The following is a 7,864-nucleotide window of genomic DNA, read 5'->3' on the forward strand; positions in this document are numbered from 1 at the left end:
TGGGGCTGTCAAATATTTATGTGTGATACTGTAGCCAATTCTAACTAAACATTACCATCTTAGCTGTGACAGTGAATTTTTTTTAAATATATTTGGGTGTCAAATGTCTTTTCATTTATCAAATAAAAATAATATTTCTGTTGCTTTGTTGCTATAACATGTTGACGACTCCATTGGTGGAATACAAACACACTGCGGCTCTCTATAATATATCTTACAAACACATCGAGAGACTGCTAGAGGTGCTAAGACGAGTACATACTATTTTAATACGACATGAAAGTGACATTTAGAAAAGAAAAGCACCTATGGACAAGTCTATCCATAGACAACAAATCATACAGACACATTCTATAAGCACTGATTAGTCATGCAATCAACAGTAGGAGCCACTCTGTGACATCTTCATGTCAAGGTTGATAAGCCTTTTGGTCCTCAGGGGCCTAGTTGGCTTTGATTGGCTAGTTGGCTTTGATTGGCTTGCTCATATTCACTACATGGGGGCCATCAAAGGAGGTAATTATCTTTTCGGGGTGAACAGGGTTAGCAGGGAGCAGTCAGGAGACCAGGAACCAGTAATGACTGGTAATTGTACAGACAGGCCTGCTCCACTCATGTTCTTCCTCAGAGCTGATATGACTGGACGTTGTTGAAGTCCAGCAGCCAGCCAGGGCCTATTATAATATAGCTAGCTAACTAACTCCCCTGGTTTGTGTCCCTGTCCTACTTGTGTTGTCGCAGCGCCTGCAGGAAGACGTGCTTGACTTGGTTCATCATGTCACTGCAGAGCTGCAGGTCCTCAGCCTTGGCCTGGAGAGTGCACCTCAGCTCAGCCACTCAGAGCCTCGTTCTCCCCTGCAGCACCGCCAGCCTGGGGGACAGAGGGAGGGAAACACACAACAACATGGTGGTGTACTCCACTCATTTAGGAGTTTGTAATGTATGAATATCCTCTGCGTTTTTCCAGCTGTTCTTATTCTTCATAGAAAGCAAAACTCCAATGTATACATATGTGATGCATCTGGCTTTGTTTCCCCAATTGGGATTATACATACATTTACATTTTAGTCATTTAGCAGACGCTCTTATCCAGAGAGACTTACAGTAGTGAGTGCATACATTTTCAAACTTTTTTCATACCCATGCCCCATGCTTTATCAACTGAGCTACACAGGAACACCGTATTGTATACTGTGTAAGTATTTCTAGTATATTAGTTATGTAGGCCTCCTGTAGCTCAGTTGGTAGAGCATGGCGCTTGCAACGCCAGGGTTGTGGGTTTGATTCCCACGGGGGGCCAGTATGAAAAATGTATTCACTCACTAACTAACTGTAAGTCGCTCTGGATAAGAGCATCTGCTAAATGACAAAAATGTAAAATATTCTGTAGTCTTGTGTGTGATCTCACTGAAGACTTTAAGAATTCAACAGAGGTTGACAGTTTGTTTCTCCAGGCAGTGAGACCGACAGGGTCACCACCCAGGACTTCCAGGAGAGATGGAAGACAAAAAAAACACTAAGTCAGACTCACTGGGTAGTTAGTTCAGGGCTTCGAGAGGATGATTCCCCCTGCCTCCCGCTCCTGGGAGAGGAGGAAAACAACAAATAAGAGAAATAGCAGGTATGGATCAATATAAATCCCATTCTCAGTCTTGTTACTGTGCTATTGATCAGTGTGCCTAATCCAAGACTTATCTCCAGTGCCCTTCTTGCTAGTTTTCCTGGGAGTCAATCCTTTAGCCAGATCCAGCTTTTCCTTCTCTAGCTGCTGCTGTAGGGATACGGCCCTTCTGCGTTCTCCCTGGAATTTTTGCTCTGCCCCTAGGCACCCCTGCTTCACTTCCTCCTCCCTGTCACATCAATCACACCAGCCCAGTCTCTCACTACAACTGTGTGATCATCATGAAAATCCCCATCAGGTACTGTAAAACTAGCAATTACAAAGTAAGGAGGGTTTCATTTCCATGGCGGAGAGATGTAAAAACACATAGATTAACAGAGAGGTTGAAAGAAAACACACATAACTCTGCTGATGCAATGGTTTGAAAGCAGTGATAAAAGAAGAAAACAAAAAGTCCCACACAAAATATTAGCATTCTAAACACCCACTCGGAAACTAAACTAACATACTGTACACAATACACCCCAAAAATAAAACACATTGGGTTGCTGTATGTAATACCTGGATTGCTGAAGCTTTAATAGCTCTAGGAGCCTATCTCTCTCCACACAGGCAGCCTCACAGAGGGTCCGGGACTCTGTACACTGGGAATTCAGGGACCTCACCTCCTCTGAACAGTGCTGACAACCCGAAGGAGCTCCTGCATCTCTGAGATAGGAGTAGTAAGCTGTATCAGTAAGTGCAGTCCACCATAAACAGCTTTTATTGTTGTACTAATAACAGTTATTATCAGAGAGAGGGATAGGATGATTTGTACCAGACATTGCTGAGGCTAAGACTTACCTGACCTCTAAACTGATCCCAGCTGCTGATACCACTCGTTTATGTCCAGGTTTATATGGGAGAAGAAAAATACATTGAGAAAATGTATAATGCATCAATATAGTCATTCTACAATCAATGACACTATCAACAGATAGTAGGCAAGTTAGAGAAATCATATGTACAGGAAATATACATGGTCATGGATGTACTATAATATTTGACATGACACAAGATTATCTTATATTTATGATTTCCACATTAACACATACCGGGGCTGAGTTTATCCTCTTACTGCTGTCTCCCCCTGCTGTCGAAGGCCTGGAACTGCCAGTGGTAGTCTTGGGGGCCTGACTGACCACCATCCTCTCTCTGCAACACATTTACAAAGTCCATTCTGTTTCAATTCCTGTCCTGAATTCCATAGGGCAGTTTCATTTGAATACATGCTCTTCACCATATAGCATCCTGGTGCTGGTGCCAAAACTCTCAGACAACCCTGTGAGTTGTCTAATAGCGCCGTCGTCAATTGAGGTATTTATATCCCCTCCTCCAGCTCTTTCACTTTGGCCTCCCTCTCTAAAGGTATTTATATCCCCTCTTCCAGCTCTTTCACTTTGGCCTCCCTCTCTGAAGGTATTTATATCCCCTCTTCCAGCTCTTTCACTTTGGCCTCCCTCTCTAAAGGTATTTATATCCCCTCCTCCAGCTCTTTCACTTTGGCCTCCCTCTCTAAAGGTATTTATATCCCCTCCTCCAGCTCTTTCACTTTGGCCTCCCTCTCTAAAGGTATTTATATCCCCTCTTCCAGCTCTTTCACTTTGGCCTCCCTCTCTAAAGGTATTTATATCCCCTCCTCCAGCTCTTTCACTTTGGCCTACCTCTCTAAATGTATTTATATCCCCTCCTCCAGCTCTTTCACTTTGGCCTCCCTCTCTGAAGGTATTTATATCCCCTCCTCCAGCTCTTTCACTTTGGCCTCCCTCTCTAAAGGTATTTATATCCCCTCCTCCAGCTCTTTCACTTTGGCCTCCCTCTCTAAAGGTATTTTTATCCCTTCCTCCAGCTCTTTCACGTTGGCCTCCCTCTCTAAAGGTATTTATATCCCCTTCTCCAGCTCTTTCACTTTGGCCTCCCTCTCTAAATGTATTTATATCCCCTCCTCCAGCTCTTTCACTTTGGCCTCCCTCTCTGAAATTATTTGTATCCCTTCCTCCAGCTCTTTCACTTTGGCCTCCCTCTCTAAAGGTATTTTTCTCCTCTCCTCCAGCTCTTTCACTTTGGCCTCCCTCTCTGAAGGTATTTTTAGCTTATAGGACAGTTGTTGTCTCCCAATCTCCCATTTCAGAATCACAGGTAGCTTACCTTTAAGGACAGTTGCTATATCTCATCCTCCAACTCTTTGACTTTGGCCTCCCTCTTGGAGACCATGTGTTTGAGCTGCTGGATGAGGGATGTGTGTCTCTGGGCCCCGCTGCTCAGCTACTGCCCCAGGTTCTGCTGGCTCTCCTTGGTCTGCACGTCCTGTTGGCTCAGCCTGCCCAGCACCTCCTGCACGGCAGGGCAGGGGAGGGGAGGGGGCAGGGGAGAGGGTTAGGGGGACAGGGGAGAGGGGACAGGATTAGGAGGAAATGGTTAGGGGCAAGGAAGGGGACAGGGAGATAGGGTTGGAGTGAGGAGGGGGAGGACATGTCAAGGGACACTTCACTATCAGGGGACCCTTCACTCTATGAACTTCTGTGTACTAGTGTATGTGTTGGTAAGCATCAGCATATTACTAACTAAAGAGTAATGTTTAATTACTCTGTGATATGTATTTGTATTTGCTGTTGGCAATTGCAGTAGGCCTACAGCATTAACATACTGTTGTTAAGTAAAGAGTACCTGATGCATGATAAGTAGTGTTTATAATCAAGACTAATATCAGACATAAAGGCTATGGTAGGATTTCATTTACATTGATCCTGGAGGGAGCACCTAACCAGAGGTTTATAAGCTTACTATACATACCCTAACAAACCATGATCATCTCGACTGAAGACATCTACATAATATAACTAACATGAGGCACATGATGCTGTCTCAAAGTTTTAATCTGATATACCAATACACCTGGGTCCATACATTAAATACTTATCTTTAGAATGGAATAGTCCCAAAAGTGCAAACCCTGCTCATCTGAAGCAGCATCACTCGAAGCAGTTCAAAGAAAACAAATACTATTTGAATACAGGTCTGCTTACATACCAGTAGAGCTGGTGGAGTAAAACATTACTCCACCAGCTTATCATCATGTTTTCTTTTGTCCAGCAGGTTGGAGATCTGGGCCTTCAGTGATTTCATCTCAGTGCTCAGGTTCTTGTTTCTGACCTTGGACCCTTCCTCCTCTTCTTCACGTCCTCGTGGTCCTTCATGAGGCTCTAGGTCCCAAACCTGGGGACAAAACCAAAGGAGACACATTAAGATGACTACATTGTAGTCTACAAATCACATTGTATGTTAATGACTTATGTGATCAAATCAAATCAAAGTTAATTGTTCGCGTACAGTTTAGCAGAGGTTATAGCGGGTGCAACGAAATGCTTATGTTACTAGCGCAATATTTTATGCCTCGAAAGCTTTCAATGACAGCAGTCAGTCAGCCCACCCTGCTCTGGAGAGACAGTATCTGCTGGGAGTGACCTCTACAGATCCCTGGGCTGGTCAGTAGCTGCTGGATGCCTCACCGGATAACACCTACAGTAGTATGAACAAACCCAGGCATGGAATAGTATTTAATAAGCTTTGAAATGTTTCAACTATTAACAAACACCTCTAATGATTATTTTGTAACAATCAAAACAATCCTTATACACACCTTCTGAGCTATTCTCAATTCCTGTTTGACAGCTTGAATCTGGTTGGGCAGCAGATAGTTTTTCCTGTAGAGACTGTTCTGTTGGTGAGAGGAACGCAGTCATAGCTGTCACTGACAAGTCACAATATTAATACCAATACAATTAGCTTCAAATAAACATATACAAAAGTTTTACTAAATTGCATTTCAATGAAAGCTACAACAACACAAGCATTTCTATGTGGCAGAGTTCCCTTGAGTATTGGCTCATATTTGTTCATGACTTAAAAATCTGTCATTAAGGCTAATTACCTCCTGGAAGTCATGGGATGACCTCACTTCCTGTGGCTTTACATCCATCTTTTTCCCAGGAGGACTGAGCAGCAAAGATCTAAAGTATTTACCATAATTTCAATTATTTTAATCAATTATCCATTCAGTCAAGAGCTTACATCAGTCTATAAAGCAATACCGCTGACAAATGGCTGATTGGGTCAACAAGTGGAAATTCTTTGGCATTTATGCATGAAGTTGGGATTTTCAATCCTGTCATGACTGTCCTGTGAGGATCCAAATAGGTCAGATCAGGTTTGCAATTAATAACTTCAACCAGACCCCCTCTCACCCGCAGAGGGGGGGAGGAGGGAACTGGTGGGGGGTTGACACCTCACGCCCTGTTGTAAATCAAGGAGAGAAGATTCAGGTCTCCCTCTCCAATGTTCACCAGAGAAATGTGCCTTTGTTTCCACAGACCTTTCCCGTTAAAACTCTAACACGTTCTAAAGCGAATACTGGAACAATATTTCTAACATAGAACGTGGGGAAGGCCATGTTGTTGTCATTCTGCTAGGGATCTGTTTTCTCCAGTCAATAACCAGTGCAGAGTGTGTATGTTTATCCTGTGTTCCCATTTAATTAGCTAGTAAATTAATAATTAAACCAATTTGTGTAGTACTGAATCAGATGCAAGGAGGTTACGACGTTCAGAATGATGATATGATACGAGGTTATGATTAATAAGTTGACTGTTTATAGATGTGATTGGTAAAGACCTTTTAGAGTTTAATTCAGGAGATGGTAACTCTTTAAAGAACCGCTCTCGTGTTGCCCCAGATACTAATGAGTTAATTGTTACATGATTAATTTAATCGGGTAACAATTAAACATAGTTAGTTAAATAGAGATAATTCTTCAGATTAATGTTAATGTCACGTCACGACAATCCAAATATCACTGTCAATGAACAGACTGGTTATGAGATGGAATTCTGTTTGTTAGAGTTGTTGATTCGTTGCTATAGCAAACTCAAGTAGCCTATAGCAACCTCAAATGTTAATATTGATAAGTTCTTCAAACATCCCATTTACCTATTTTTCAAGCTCTTTTACTATGTTTCTTTATTTTTATTTTATTTATTAAGGATCCCCATTACTCTTCCTGGGGTCCAGCAACATTAAGACGTTTATATACAGTTACAAATATTATATGACATTACATTCTATAACACTTTACCCAATACATTTATTGTGTTCCCTCAGGCCACTACTCCACTATCACATATTTACAGTACAACATCAATGTGTACGTGTGTGTGTAAAGTGTGTGTCTTATCATGTGTATGTGTGTCTGTGCCTGTGTGTGTGTCTCTTCACAGTCCCCGCTGTTCCATAAGGTGTATTTTTATCAGTTTTTTAAATCTGATTCTACTGCTTGCATCAGTTACCTGATGTGGAATAGAGTTTTATGTAGCCATGGCTCTATGTAGTACTGTGCGCCTCCCATAGTCTGTTCTTGACTTGGGGATTGTGAAGAGACCTCTGGTGGCATGTCTTGTGGGGTATGCATGGGTGTCCGAGCTGTGTGCTAGTAGTTTTAACAGACACCTCGGTGCATTCAGCATGTCAACACTTCTTACAAAAACAGGTAATGATGAAGTCAATCTCTCCTCCACTTTGAGCCATGAGAGACTTACATATTAATGTTAGCTCTCTGTGTACATTTAATGGCCAGCCGTGCTGCCCTGTTCTGACCCAATTGTAATTTTCCGAGGTCCCTCTTTGTGGCACCTGACCACACAACTGAACAGTAGTCCAGGTGCGACAAAACTAGAACCTGTAGGATCTGCCTTGTTGATAGTGTTGTTAAAAAGGCAGAGCAGCGCTTTATAATGGACAGATTTCTCCCCATCTTAGCTACTGTTGTATCAACACGTTTTGACCATGACAGTTTACAATCTTTACTATTCTTGGGTAGCGGAATTACTTTTGCTTCTCTCCAGGCCTGAGGGCACACACTTTCTAGTAGGCTTAGATTGAAGATGAGTGGAAATATCGTCCGCTATTATCCTCATTATTGACAGACAACAATATTTTTTTCACTTTCACTTTTTTCACGGAATTCAAAATTACAATGCTTGTCTTTCATAATTTGATAATTTATACTTGGATGTGAAGTGTCAGCATTTGTTGCTGGCATGTCATGCCTAAATTTGATCTTGCCAATGAAACAATCATCAAAGTAATTGGCAATATCAGTGGGGTTTGTGATGAATGAGCCATCTGATTCAATGAAGGATGGAGCTGAGT

General features: G+C 42.2%; 1 long non-coding RNA gene across 1 annotated transcript; it reads right to left on the minus strand.

Moving 5' to 3' along the window:
- Positions 1 to 383: 383 nt before the first annotated feature.
- Positions 384 to 2,253, minus strand: LOC121534661. The gene is made up of 3 exons (XR_005994657.1): positions 2,183 to 2,253; positions 1,532 to 1,582; positions 384 to 871 (listed from the first exon to the last, which is right to left on the minus strand). It is a non-coding gene; the product is annotated as an uncharacterized LOC121534661 (long non-coding RNA).
- Positions 2,254 to 7,864: the final 5,611 nt, after the last annotated feature.

This window comes from Coregonus clupeaformis, chromosome 21 (assembly GCF_020615455.1).
Source record: "Coregonus clupeaformis isolate EN_2021a chromosome 21, ASM2061545v1, whole genome shotgun sequence".
NCBI classification, from domain to species: Eukaryota; Metazoa; Chordata; class Actinopteri; order Salmoniformes; family Salmonidae; genus Coregonus; species Coregonus clupeaformis.